Genomic DNA, 15,758 nt, shown 5'->3' on the forward strand with positions numbered 1-15,758 from the left:
CAATAGCACAAAGAACATAAATGATACAAAAGTTTACAACACAATGATCATTCTAGAAAGATGCAAATCACAATGGCATTGAGGATCCAAAAAGTAGCTATATATGATTAATTCATACATGAATAAGATATTGGTAATAATTTTCATGTTGAACCTACTGCAATTTTTTTTTTTTTTTTTTTTTTTTTTTTTTTTGGTACCAGGGATTGAACTCAGGGGTGCTTATCCACTGAGCCACATCCCCAGCCCTTTCTTGTATTTTATTTAGAGATAGGGTATCATGGAGTTGCTTAGGGAGTCGCTAATTTGCTGAGGCTAGCTTTGAACTGGCGATCCTCCTGCCTCAGGCTCCCGAGCCACTGGGATTACAGGTGTGCACTACCATACCCTGCTGAACCTACTGCAATTTATACAAAGGCTGCCACCCTATGTGGGGAAAGAAAGCACGCCATAAAACTGCCAAACAAAAAGAAGGTGGCAATGGGAGGCCAGCCTGGGCACTCACAAGAGAGTGGGGTCCCCGGCAGGACCCAGAGAGTGAGAGCTAGGAAGCAGGATACAGCAGAACTCCAGGTATGTGAGAGGACCCTCCAAGCAGTGAGCTGCAGCCAAGCCCCCACCTGGTGGGGCAAGGCTGGACCCCACTGACCAGGTGGGCCCCCACCGTAGCCAGGCAAAGCAACAGGGAACTTAGATGCACAGTCCTCAAAGAAAAGTCAAACAAGGTCACGCAGCCAAATAAAGAACCTGGCAAAAAAGTCACTCTGACGCCTAGCTACCAGGAAACTGAAACAATCTTAATATTGATAAATAATGGAGTCAGAACACCCTGGAAGCTTGAGGAAGGAAATCCAGAAATGAAAGCCACAACCCAACCCAGATTAGCTTTAGACAGTGGACATGCATTTCCCCAGCCACAATCAAGTATTCCACCATGTTTATAAATGATGACTTTAGGGCTGGGGAGATAGCTCAATTGGTAAAGTGCTTGCCCTGCAAGCTTGGGGCCCTGGGTTCGATCCCCAGCACCACCTCAAAAAAAAAAAAAAAAAAAAAAAAATCATCACACTTTTTAAATGATGACTTTAATAAGTTCATACACTTATTATAAATGCCACTTAATCCTTTAAGTCCAACATCTCATCTATTAATAGTTCCAAAAGGGTCACCGTGTATAAGATATGTCAACCCTTTTAGCAAAAATAAGAGCCAATATTATTCTACATAATTGACAGAGTCATTTTCCCACCCCCACCCCCCGCATAGGGAATAGATCCCAGGGTCTCAAGTATGCCAGGCAAATGTCCTACCACTGAGCTATATCCCAGCCCTTCCCATTTTATTTTCCAGTAGGGTCTTGCTAAGTTGCCCAGGTTGACCTCAAACTCACCATCCTCTTGCCTCAGTGTCCCCAGTAGCTGGGATTACAGGCTTGTGCCACTAGGCCTGACCAAAAGTTGATCTTTGACAGATTTTATGTAAAATATTTTCAGAGAACATGGCAGTACGCTTCGGTTAGCATAGAGCAGTACCCTAACTCTTGTGCTATGTAGTTACTTCCCCACAAAAGAAAAACCTGTCTCACAGAGCGGGGGAAGCTAGGAAGAGAAATTTCACCATCAAGACTGAGGAATTCCTTAGGATTATCCTATTCTTGGTTTCTTTTCCTTCTCATCTCAGAAGCTGAAAGTGTCTAATCAGATAAATCAACTACAAGAGAGTAAAAAGAGAAAATCTATAAATGGCATATGACCTGCCAAGAAGTACTTTATCTGATAGAAAGAAGATGCAGTGTAAGCAAATGAGAAACACACACACACACACACACACACACACACCCCACAGACAATAATGCAAAGCTCTCCATCCCAGGACCTGCTCACAAATGCAGACCTTCGAAAACAATGTGCAAGCACCCAATTGCTAGTGTGTAATTTGAGGGAAATAACTGGAAATAATAGACCCACATTACAAGCAATTATCTTTTTAAAATAATAATGACGAGGATGCCAGCAGAGGAGGAATGAGCTCACGCACAGAGTGCCTGCCACGTTCAGGGACAGTACTGCTTTCTTGAATTACCTTAATTTTGGTCAATTGAGCTATAAGTCACATGCCACAAAATCCATCCACGTAAAGCATACAATACAATTGGCTTTAGTATAGTCACAATGTTGTGCGACAGTTATCACTAATTCCAGACATCTCATCACCCTAAAAAGAAACCCTGCACCCATTAGCTGCCATTTCCTATTTCCTGCCCTCCCCCCGTGCTAGGAACCATGAATCTACTTCCTGTCTGTATGGATTTGCCTGTGTAGACAGTTCATATAAAGGGGAATGATGATAAGTGGCCCTTTGTACCAGGCTTCTTTCTTATGTTTTCAAGGGGCAGGTGTACTGTACTGTAGCCTGTATCTGTACTGTATTTCTTTTTATAGCTGAGTAATATTCAGTTGTATGGAAAAACTGATGGGTAACAGACGGACATGAGTGGTGAGAATATGAAGTTAAGCAGTAATTCCATAAACTGGACCTAGGGTTCTGAATTCCACATTTTGTTTTAAAAAACAATTTAGCTGAGGCCTCAGTCAACAGCATAGGCTGCCTTCCTCAGCAAACACCCATTGTCTACAGGACTAATGCAAGTTACCCTAAAGTGGGGGACTCTGTGACCTTTATACAGACCAGAGTCCAGAACTCAGGAACACAGAACAACTAAAAACAAAGCAAAGCCCTAACCATTAAACCTATAAGAACATGTTTCGATTAGAACTGGTCAGCACCAGCCAAAGGGATCCAGAGTTGCCTTGAGTCTTTAGCATACCATTTTCACAGCAAAATCTCCACTCCGTGGGGTTGGAACTTACACAATCCTGATGTCAGTCGAAAGTCAAAAGGAGGATAAGCAGGATCTCTGGAAACTTCCCTGGGACCCCAGATAAAATTGGAAGGCAGAGGGGGCACATCATCCCTCTCGTCTCTGAGAGAACCCTCTCTCTCCCTTCAGAGTGTCCCCTTTTCCCAACCCTTCTAATAAATGCATGCCTGCTACTGTGTGTGATGTGTCTGAAATCTGTCCAGAAGGCTCTCAGGAACCAGTGAGAGAGGACATCCATGGTCGCTTCAGCTCTGCGATGACGTTACTCTGTAACAAACCATGCGTGGTTGAGCCATTTGTCAGGTGATGGACACTTCAGTGGTCCCCACTTTTGGCCTAGGATGAATAATGCTCTTCCCTGCATCTGCGTACAGTTTTCTAGTGTGGACATAGGTGTGGTCTCCTCTTGAGTGTACCTCTCGATGGGGAACTGCTGGGTTACGGGGCAATGCCATGTTTAACTCCCAAAATTGCTACGCCTTGTCCACTGCCACAGCAGTGTAAGGTTCTGATTTCTCCACACCCTTTCCAATGCTTGTTCTTTCTCATTTGGTGGGGTGGGCACCAGAGATTGAACTCAGGGGCACTCAACCACTGAGTCACATCCCTGGCCCTATTTTATTTTATATTTTATTTAGAGACAGAGTCTCATAGAGCTGCTTAGTGCCTTGCTATGTTGCCGAGACTGGCTTTGAACTCGTGATCCTCCTGCCTCAGCAGGTGCAAAGTAGACTCTCACTGTGGTTTTGATTTCCATTTCCCTCATGAGTAATGGTGTTGCTCATCTTTTCATGACCTTATTAACCATTTGTGTGTCTTCTTTGGAGAAATGTCTACCTCTCTGTCCACTTTTCAGTTGAGCTGTTTTGACTGTTGAGTTGTAAGGATTCTTTATATGGTCTAGACTCCAGGCATTTATCAGATATGATCTGCAAATATTTTTCTCCAGGTTATTTTTTCACTTATCTTATTTTAATCCTCATGACAACCAGGGGGTAGTACTATGAGTAGCCTCTGTTTTACAGATGAGTAGACAAAGTTTATAAAAGTGGACAAGAATTAGACACGGCCCAATCCAGGCAGCCCAGGCCCCTGCCTTGAAAGAGGGTACAGCTGGCCCTCCGTGTCTGAGTGACACATTCGTGGATTCGACCAATGGCAGAGCAAAAATATATGAAGGAAAATCTTGCATCTGTACTGAATTTGTACACTTTTTCCTTATTGTTTTTCCCTAAACAACACAGTACAACTATTTACACTATATTAGGTATTATAAGTAATGTGACAATGACTTAAAAAGTATTCAGGCAAATGTAAGAAGTCATGCAAACACTACATCATTTTATGTAAGTGACTTGTGCATCCATGAATTTTGGTATCCTGGAGGGTCCTGGAAGTGATCCCCTAGGCTTCTGAGGGCCACCAAACTATCAGAAACACCAAGCCCCTACACTGCAGTAGCAACTGGCACTAAATAAACAGGATTAAAAATAAATATCTTAAAAAGAAACAGTATGACTGAAGCTTTGCAGAGAAATACCAGAGGGCCCTCCTCTTGTTTATACCAGTCTCTTTAACTTGAGAAGCAAGATTAAAATACAGCACATTCAGCCTTAAAAGGCAAAACTTGGCCTCTGAACAGTGTCTATTCTTTTCTATTGTAGGAAACTTTCTTATTGAGTTATGTAGTTGAAACAAAGGGATTCAGAATACAAGTGGTATTTTTGCTGAGACTCAAACATTGTAAATAGTCACAGTGGGTGTTCTGTTAGGTGGAGGCCTACTGCTCAGTGAAAACCCCTCTTTTCAAGATGTATGCCTCCCCCAGTCGACAGCCACTCTCTGAGATGAGGAAGAAAGCAGAGTTTTAGCAACCGAGATATCTAGAGTTGCTCCTTCTTATGTGTTTCCAGCTATGTGAAGCATAAAAGCTAATCTACAAATGATTTTGGTATGCATAAAAGGAAGAGAGTAGCAAAAAGAATATGCTAAGTACACACATAATGCTTGAAATATCACTTTGTACCCCATAAGAAGTATGACAATTATGTGTCAATTAAAAAGAAAAAATAATTTAAAAAATAAAGTTATTTTAAAAGAATAAGCTAAATGTATCAGTATTTGCAGAAAAAAGTATTCAATGTGTTTAGCTAAGGCCAATACACACACACATACACACACAAATCCCCCCCCCAAAAAAAAACAAATTTGTAAAACAACATAATAAGATCTTATATTTATTATCCAAAAGGGGTAACATATATCCAGGCACAGTGGTACCCACCTGTAATCCCAGTTAAGCAGGAGGTTGAGGCACAAGGATCACAAGTGTAAGGCCAGCTTAGGCAATTTAGCAAGACCCAGTCTCAACATACAAGGTTACAAAGAGCTGGGGGTATAGCTCAGTGGTCAAGCACTTGCCTTGCATGTACCAGGCCTGGGGTACAGACAAAAACAATATAAACAAACAAATAAACTAAAAAAATCACCTAAAGATGAGAATCCCCATAGTTCCTTTGGAAGTAAGATAAAAACACAGATAATACTTAATGTAAAAAGGGAGGGAAAAGTAGCATTTTATCAGATAGTCCTATAGACCTTAAAAGGCATGGAAATAAATGAGTAAACATGAATTAAATATGCAAACACAGATATTGAGATAAGTTTTAGTGACTCCACAAATATGAATTTGAGTGGAGGCAGAAATTCCATTACTTCCACCAATTTTTTTATTTTATTTAAAAAAAATTTTTTTTAGTTGTCAATGGACCTTTATTTTATTTACATGTGGTGCTGAGGATCGAACCCAGTGCCTCACACATGCTAGGCAAGTGCTCTACCACTGAGCCACAACCTCAGCCCTCCATCAATTTTTTTAAATTGCTCTCCAATCCCCACTAGGAGGGAAAAAGAAAAAAAAAACTTTAACACTATCTTAAAGGAACACTATAAAGACTCATTTTATGAAAGGTCAAACAGAAGTTAAAGGATAAAACAAAGAAGCAAAACAAAATCCCTGCAGCCAACATGTTAAAGAGATACCTTCTATATCACAAGAGAAGTTACTGTGTCTACCTTAGGTCCTACTCTGTAATTCTCAGGCTGGCACTAAACTAACTTTATTGTTTGTTAAGCTTATAGTTTAGAGTCTTTAATGCTAAAAGTATGTTTCTCTTTCCTTGAGTTACAACACAAACTCCTTTCCTAAAGCAAAAAGGAGAAGAGAAAACCCATCCCATAAAAACCAACTTGAACCACATATAACAAATAAGTTATTTATTCCTTTTCCTTAAAGAATATTTTTTAATATTTTTTTATTATTACAGACACATTTTGATTCATTGTACACAAATGGGGTACAACTTTTCATTTCTATGGTTGTACACAATGTAGATTCACTAAAGAATTTTTATTGAGCATCTGCTATGTGCTAGGCAACTTGTTCCTTTAGATAACGTCATTCTTATTTGTCATTCTCCTGGGTTTCTTCACACACTAAAGAATTTTAAAAACACTGAAGGAATGAATGATCTGGCACCAGGCTTTCTTAAATGTTCACGAGCTAATTCCCATCAGCCTGCATGGTGGTTCTGCATGGGAAATGGAAAGAGAAAGTGGTGACCAGCTCACATGCCCTCAATTCCTCAGTCACTGAAGATTATCAGTAATAAACACAACCGTCTCCTCCCAAGGGGCTTTAACATTTCTAGAATTGTTCTCTTGGCTCTCAGCCAAGAAATAACTGTCTTCTTGAAGATAATTTTTTCCTTGAAAAATAGAAGCTAGTGGGATTAATCCCCAGGAAGATCAATGATGTAGGCACTAAGCTAGAGGGCTTTCACACTCTCACGACATCTACTGGTCTATGACAGAACCTTCCCTTCCTTCTCACAGTCACCTGAGGGCTTCAAAAATGTGCATTTTCTAAAAATCATTCCAAATATTCTAAAAGCCATAATGTTCGATTCTAAATCAGTGAAATACTATTCAGTAACAATTATACTGTCTGTACCGTGACGGGCACAGAAAAGATCTTGTCTATGAACTGTAACTCCTATCTATACATATTTTTTTAATAGAGGTAAAGTAATGGGATTGCAAGGGACCTTAGTTCATTCACCAGTGGGGGAACTTTGCCCTTGTAAATTTTGTTTTTTGGGTTTTTTTTTGTTGTTGTTGTTTTTGTTTTTTTTACAGACTACCTTTTGATTCATTGCACACAAATGGAGTACATCTTTTCATTTTCATGGTTGTGCACAATGTAGATTCACACCATTCATGTAATCATATACGGACATATGGTAATGATGTCTGTCTCATTCCACCATTTTTCATACCCCCCCCATTTCCCGCTATGCATTCTAAAGTTCCTCCATTCTTCTATACATTAATAAGGAAGAAATGACATGTCTAAGTGACTTACTTATTGTCTTATAATATTTTCTTGACAAATCCTAGACTCACATCTGGCCACTTCTTTTAAATATACATAAAAACTTCTTCAAAGTGACATCTCCTGCAGGTATATGCTAGCAGTTTGCATGTGAATTAACATAAACTGTGCTACTTTAGCACTTTGGCCTTTATATTCCCATGATAATTACACTGTCTAGTTTCTTATGTCAGAATAGAAAAGGATGCGCATAAAGTCGCTAATGGCTGCCATAAGAGTATCCAAATTCACTGAAAATAAAGTCCTTTCACAGATCAAATTACCACTGATCATAAGAAGAAGAAAAAAAAAGCCTTGTTAACTAACCTCTCAACTTCTTCACTTTTCCTAAAATAGAAGTCATTTAAATTCCACTTTTAGTTTGGCTATTCACTTGTTTTCTTCCCAAATAAGCTTGAACACTATGTTGAATGTTTCTCTCTAATAACATCCTGCCAGATGACACTGACAGAAAACCATTAAATCACATTAACTGAAGTATTTGGCTTCAGAGTAAAGTGTAAAAAGTGGACGATCAAGAGTGGTTGACATGTTTTTGTCACAGCAGAATTACCAATCTACTCTTCATGATCCACTACAGAGCTTCAATCCCTCGCAGTCCCTAAAGCTGAGATTACTTAGGTCACTTCTTTCCTCTTCCCCCATCATCAGACAGAGGTCTCCATCCAACATAACGCGCACACACACAAAAAGAAAATCTTTGTCTAGCATGACTTTTTACATTAAGGATGAGTCAATTGCCAAAGGAAAGGGATGAAATTTATTTCAGGCAAGCAGATGAATGGAAAAACTCCTCACCATTCCATATTTTGTAGGCAGATGCCCACGTCTAAAACATATGAAACCGTATCCTCTATGGTAGGCAAAATAATGCATTCCCATCCCCAAACCCCAGCAACGGGTACCCATGTCTTTGGTTACAGGGCAAGGGCTAACTGAAGCTGCAGAGAGAACTGAGACTGCTCATCAAGAGGGAGACTGTCTTGGATCATTCTGGTGAGTCCAGCGTAATCACAGGGGTCCTTAAGGGAGGGGAAGGCCAGGGAGTATCAGAGCAAGCAAAGTGAGGGGCTCCACCCACCACTGCTGTTTTGAACTGGAAGCAGGCCTGTGACGGTGCCCAGCTTGTCAAAACTGGAAAGGACAAAGAAACAGATTCACCTCTATAGTCTCTAAAAGGAGCACAGCCCTGCCAACATCCTGAGTTTAGCCAACAAGACCCGTATCAGACTTCTGACGTCCAGAGCTGAAAGGTAAGAAACCTGTATTGTTTGAAGCCAGCAAACTCATGCCAATTTCATACAGCCGCAAGAGGAAACCAACACACCCCCTCATCAGCAGCACATCTTGGTCATTCAATCCCTGCCTATGAATCACAAACTGGGAAATATAAAATAGAAGTAGAAACACAAAGTACAGGCAGAGCTGTAGGTATCTGAGCTGCTAGCCCCTGCCAGGGTGATGCACATCAGTACCAACACACAAAATCTACACGTGGGCAACCCCGCACACGCTGACACAAAATCAAGGAAAACTGACCCCAGTGGCTCCTTTTACCTGTCACAGGGGACGCATAAGAGACAGTGGGGAAGCAGGTCACAGTCAGAAACAGCTTCTGCAGGTATCAGCTGAGCTTCCAGTCTAAAAATTGAGCATGTCACTCCAACGAAGGGGAAGAATCCTCCTCACACAAGTTCCTTCCACCACAGCTAAACTCAAGAGAGGAGTGAGCTCAGCTTTTGGCAGCAGAATCTTAAGTACTAAAAGCCATGCAGTGAGCTTTGGCATAATTCAATTTAATTGCTCAACAGAGCCAAGATATTCCCAAGCTACCAATCTCAAAGGCCAGGTACTTTCCTTCGAGGTACTACAATAACCTCCTACAGGATGCACCACCTGGTGTGTATCCAGATCACCTCAAATAGAATAGCCTTCTTCTGATGATGAAATTCCTCACACTCAAAACCTTCAAACAATGCTCACTGCCTTTAAAAATCACGAATATCCGTGTGGAACAGGAGTGAGTATATACATAGTACCTACTACGGTATGTGGCACTCTTTCCTATAGCTGACCCTATTAATTCTGACCCTCTACCTGGGTCCTTCAGCCCCAGTGAGCATGTCGTAGTCCATACAACAAATGGTTCTCTCTTTTATCAAGTCTTGAGACACAGCCTCTCCCCGAGCTGTCCCTAGCCTATCCCCACATTTTGAACTCAATTCCTATTATAACAAAATAATCTATATATCCAGCCTATATGATCTCCTCTCCTAGTGAGATTCTTAATTCTCAGAAGGAAGGAACTGTCTTATTCTCTGGCCTCTTTCAGATAGTTTCATATGTACTATCAATATATAATAAATATTTATTGAATTACCAAAGAAATAGCCTGGCATATTCTTAGGTAGAAGAGAAAAATCCTGACAATTCACAAGAAATCAGGAGTTGGCCACATAATAAAACAACTTCTTTAACAGAAATAATTCAACTCTAGTAATACTTTAAATGCATTAAGTGTATTTTTGTTTTGTTGGCTTTCAGCAGGGAAAGATTCTAGCGGGAAGAGCTGAGGGAAGAGGGTGTATGCCCACCCACCTGCAGTTGTTGCTACCACATAATCAAATTCCTACCAGCTGAACTCGCACCAGAAGCTGCCCTGGGAGAAGAGAGTGAGAACCCAGCCCGAAAGCAAGCATGTGATAAGATTGCAAAGATCCAACCAGGCCAACTCATCTTCAATCTCCTTACACTCCACCAGCTCTGGGAAAATCAGGTTCCCAATGTGTCAATTTCAAAATGAATCTGCCATTATAATTTAAAACTCGTGACTGCCAGAACTGGTGGCAATTCACTACACACTGGACATATGCCGAGAAATACTGAAGTAAGAGCTGGGGCAGTTAGTTCCTCCACAAAGTGGGAAAAGAAAACATGAGGAGACTAGAAGTCAATCTTTCCCTAACTTCTTACTCAAAAGCCTAGAAAATGCATAGAAAAGAAGATGAGCAAAAATACTGTTCTGTATGATAGCTTTCAGGAGCTTGATCTCTGAATTTTTAATTTAAGAATTACAGTGTGTCCATCAAGTATTATGCATGACCATTGGAGTATTTTAAAAACAAAATGAAACTCAAAGTGCAAAGTACAAAGAAAGTTAATTCAAAATTATATTTTAAATAACAAGCCTGAAAAAAATAACAAGATAGAGTTTAAAAAAATTTTGAACTATTAATGAAGTGGGTATACCTGCAACTAACTGTCTACCCCATTTCTTAGCACAACAAACAACCTGAACAAGCTGGCACACACAGGTCTTCCCCGGTGCAATTTCAGGTTCAAAGGTTGTTATTGCATCAAGCAGAAATCAACTTCCACATCACATAGAGAATGGCCCCTGTCATTTTTTTCTACATTCTCTGCCTTGTTTCTAAAACTATTCAGGTGTCAATGCCGACCTTTCTACAACATCTTGGCAAAGTTTAATTGGAACAGGCAGTTTCTCATGACCTTCGAGTCTGTGTTCAACAATGAAATCATCTGGCTTTATATCCTATCCAGTTATTAATCACATACAACAAAGGAAGAACTCTCACACGGAAAATGTGAAGCTCTGTCGGCCCACATTCACTCTGGTTCCCATTCACTTACAGCGAAGGTCATCGAAGACTGTGCAATGACCTTGGCTTTTTGCAAACTACATTCAACAATTTGCTGGAGAGGAAACAGAACAGTTATGTGACTTTATGACAAATGTTCCCAGAGATGTGCAGTCTGAGAGAGTGCAGTGGGGGACAGCAGCTGGGCCCTGGGCAGAGGGGAAAGAGGAAGGAGAGGCAGAGAGTCGGTGCCCCTGTGGGACCCACAGCATTCCAAGCCAGGATCTCAGCATCCCCACCTCACCCATTTAAAGAAAGCCTGATATTATATTCTAGCCAAAATTAAGTTTTTAGAAATCAATTCCAATGATTTTATTTTTTTCAATTAACAAAGCAAATGTTTACGACTCTGCTTTTTTTTTGTTTCCATCATATAAGGATGGTTAATTTGGTCCTTGATTTTATGCTTCCAGTTGGTGTGAGGAAGTGGCAGCATAATGAATATAATCCCAGGAATAGACCTGTGCCTGTAATTAACAGGAACTTCTTTCCTTCCAGCCCTACAGAGCCCCTCTTAGCATCCAAAAATAGGACCATCTGTTCTGCCCACAACTCCTGGATGGTTTTAACTCAAACACAGCCCTCTGGACTAAGTCCACAACTCAAACTACTACCGCTCTGTCTGCCACGCTGAAAATTTTTCCTAAGGCACTAATAATCAGCTCAAATGAAGGACAAAATTAGGACAACAATAGATAAAAGGTTTTGTTTGGGGTCTTCTTTTTTTCTCTTCCTTCATAACACCAGTGAGTCACTTTGCGAGGAAATACTCAAACAAAAACCCAATCTTTTAGAAATCTTGCAATTCCCTAAGTCAGTCCACAGTGTGAGGGAGAGGGCCGAAAGTCACATTTCTGAGGTACACTAAATGTCACCCTGCCACGGCTCTAATCCCACTGGGCAGACTAGACAGGTCTTCAAAAGATTTCTGTTCCCCTGATCTGATCTCTTCTCTTGTTTCATCTGTCAAGGTCAAAGGAAAATTGCCTAACATACTTTGTTGCCCCCGGAGAAGCAGATCCTGAGACAAAGACTCAAGTCTTAATAGTTTATTTTGGAGGTGGTCCCAGAAAACACTAGCAGGGAGTCAAGAAATGAGACAGGGAAGTAAAGTTGGCCAGTGAAAAGCTACTATCAAGCAAGTTACCATTGCAATTCACCTGGGAACTTGGACAATCCATGTAAAATGCTCATCTCAAAGTTAGATCAACTGAGATGGCAGAGAACTAGAGAACTTACACCTCAGCAGTCACTGGCTGGGGACTGGGGTGCTGGCCAGCCCTGGGTGTGTGTGAGCTTGTCCAGCCAGAGCATGCCTGCAGGCAAAGGGAGGCTGGTGCCCACAGCTGAAAGTCCCAGTGCCTGGAAATGTCAGAGGAGGAGGTAAGGGTGGGGCCAGTGTCTCTGCTACAGCTATGATCACCATTACTTCCTGAAGGGTACTTAAGTCAGCGGGTCCATGTTTGTTTGAGGATACACATCACAGAATACAAAGTTCTTTTCCACAAAATTACCCTTCAAAAAAGAGGATCTCACCTTATATTTAAATTCTAAGCAGTCTCATGAGAAACTATCAATTATTGTCTTAATATAAAACAGCAAAGTATTGTGGTGGAAGGACACAACAATGCGAAAAGACCTCCATCAATGTTCTACGTACAGCTATTAAAAGATCGAGAAAAGAAACTGAATACAGACTTGGTTATTGAGGGCAAAGATTGAATGGCAGAGGCTCAGATAAAAAAAGGTAAGCAGACAACAGCCATTATAAGAATCTTCAAATGTGGCAATAAAACCAAGGAATATAGGAAATGAGCTCCTCTTGGCCAGTAATTCCAGAAACTGAACATTAAACAATATGTAGTATTAACAACTGGATGCTAGTTGGATCATAGAGATATTGGAATTTATATAAACTAGTGGTATAAAGCTTGTCACACTTAACTCAGTCCTCTGCAGAATGTACGTGGTCCTCAGTAATGTAAAATTAAACTTATCCCAGGAATGATATTTCTAGAAATGAATCAGAAATAACTGAAATGAAAGACAGTAATGATGACAATAACAGTAATAATAATAGCAAATATTTCTCTAGCACTCATCTAGCTGTGCCAGACTGCTTATATCTGTTCTAACTGCATGTGTACCCCTCGGGTACACGTGGCAGGGGAGAGACTTTTTTTTTTTTTTTAATTCTAATTAGTTGTACATGACAGTAGAATTCATTTCGACTCACTGTACACAAAGGAGCACAACTTTTCATTTCTCTGATTGTACATGATGCAGAGTCACAGATGTTTCTGTCTGTCACCACTGGTGCATGGAGACGAGGAGGTGCTAACAGCCCACCATACATGGCACAGTTCTCACGACAAAAAATTATCTGGTCCAAAGTGGCAATAGCATTGTGGCTGAGGATAGGAGCCATGACAGTTGCAGTCATCATTGTCCCCAGTGTACTGTGGTTCTATCTGCCCACTTACATGATCCTCAAAACAACTTATCACATTTTTATGGATAAAATATTCTACGGATAACCTTTCACCTCACTATCCATTTCTCACTGCACTACAATCCACCACGTCAAAAAACTAGGAAAAGCTAACCATACACACACACAAAAAGAATTAAAGAAATTATGGTATAACTACCTGATGGAAATAGGGAAAATGTTCATCACATAAAACTAAAGCAGCAGAGCAAAACATTCCAAATATTATACAATTACTACTTTTTAAGTGTGGCTACAGAAACTAAATGGGATGATAAGAAATAAAAAATCACTATTTTAAGATGGTAGAGAATGTTGCTTTTTACTTTTTCTAATATTCTTTGATACTATTGTGATTTTTAAAGAAAAAAACACTCAACAATAGAGAAAAGATAGAAGTTTTTTTTTTTCCTTAAAAGATTGAAATATCTTTATGTAACAACACAGTTTTAAAAAATAAGAATTTCTATGGGACAGCATAAAGTGTTATTGCTCTAAATTTTTAAGTGACAGTACCATTTAGGGTAAGGCTAACTAATTTGGATTCTATAGCTACCTCTTTCTATCTTTTAGTTCTTTTGTGGAACAGTATCACCTATAGAGAAGAGCAAATTAAATCTCAATCCAGTCAAACCAGATTCATACTAGTAGCTCTATTAATAGTAGCAGTAATTAACAGAAGCAGTAATCACAGTAGTTGCATTATTATTGATGCTATCATTAGCAATACTTATGAAATGAGTTCTACATGGATTACCATGTAATTTAATTTTCACAATATCTACACGCAATAGATGTTTGTACTGTCCCCATTTTCCGCAGAGGTCACTGATACTGGAAAGCATGCAAATTGCCCAGGTATTACAGTGCTAGTAAATGTGAGGACCCAAAGCAGAATTCATGTACACTGACTCTGAAGCCCAAGTGCTCCAATCAAAAGGGAAGGCAAGCTCCCGCCTGCTCCTCCTCACCCAACACCAGCGTACCAATTACATCTGCTACGCGAGATGTAAAAACTGGCACATCTGAAGTGAGTTTACTAATTTGTCTAAGATGACTTAATATCTCAACAGGATCTTGTTGCAAATAATTATTTTCATAATCAACCAACACTGGCAAATACATGTTTGCTAAGAAACAGCCAAGTAGATGGATTCAAAGGAGAAAGAGATAAGGCCATCAAAGTGTCTGCAGAAGTCCTAAGATCAATGACTCTAACATGGTGAGGATTTCAACTAATCCTCAAATCCCATTGACTATTCTGTTCTCATGGATTTGAGGATTAAAAAACACACACACACACACACAAAACAAAACTTCATCTTGCTAATAGGAAAATGGAGGCCTTAGAACACACAGCAGAAGGACTATTTAACCAATTTAAGCATCTGTTTCTGGAAGGCTGAGGGGATGGGAAGGCTAAATATAAAACACTGTTTGAAGATATTAAATTGTTGGGCTTCAATGTCTCTAGTACAGTCTCACCTACCCAGAGCCTATACTACAAAATGAAGTCACAGAAAACAAAATGCTATGATCTTCCCAGATCCCTGAAGCGCAGATTAACAAATAACAGGGATCAGAGCGCTGATAACATATCATCATGGGGACGTGAGGGGGATTTGGCATAAGGCAAAGTAGAGTCTCCTGCCCCTGCCCAGCTGCAATCAGCTGAAAGCAGGCCCTGGGTGGGTGTGAGGGAGTCTGGAAGAACAACTGGACTCCAAATTCCACATCTCCATGTCCTCCCAGTCTCCTCTTGCAGTAGGGAACCTGGCAGATGAGGGCAGCACAGGAGGCTAAAAACCAGCCTACAATCACATTGTAACTACAATCACATTTCCTCTGTCCACATGGCACGTGTGTTGAGCAAACTAAAGAAAGCATCAAAATGCAACTTTAGCATCAAAAATGTACCATTTCCAATACACATGGGGATTTAACTATACAAAGAAATCCTGGTGTATCTCTCTAAGCTGTTTGTTTTAACCTTTATTTACCAGAAATAAACAACTGAAGTGAAAGATGAGAGCAACCACAACAATAATAGAAATATTTACACAGCACCTACTAACACAGGGGCAGACTATTGTAACTACTTTATGTCAGGGCTTCTTAGCCAGCAGACATTTCTAGGGCATTCTACATATTAGTAGGACATTCTGACTATGTGGTCTTCAGTCTGATCGTTTGAGGCCTCTACCATACCTGTTAAATATTTGGAATAGTGCCCTCTGCCTAAAAAGACTATAAATAATTAAAACATGTCTATAG

At 40.2% G+C, this 15,758-nt stretch overlaps 1 protein-coding gene and 1 long non-coding RNA gene across 9 annotated transcripts in view; both read right to left on the reverse strand.

Moving 5' to 3' along the window:
- Positions 1-15,758, reverse strand: part of UTRN (utrophin) — a gene marked incomplete at its 3' end in the record, with an annotated part of 506,460 nt that overhangs the window by 426,211 nt on the left and 64,491 nt on the right. The gene's annotated exons all lie outside the window — the stretch shown is intronic.
- LOC306665419 lies at positions 6,143-13,839 on the reverse strand. Its single transcript, XR_013765016.1, has 2 exons — positions 8,892-13,839; positions 6,143-6,471 (listed from the first exon to the last, which is right to left on the reverse strand). It is a non-coding gene; the product is annotated as an uncharacterized lncRNA (long non-coding RNA).

The sequence above is a fragment of the Sciurus vulgaris genome, assembly GCF_902686455.1.
Source record: "Sciurus vulgaris genome assembly, chromosome: 7".
NCBI classification, from domain to species: domain Eukaryota; kingdom Metazoa; phylum Chordata; class Mammalia; order Rodentia; family Sciuridae; genus Sciurus; species Sciurus vulgaris.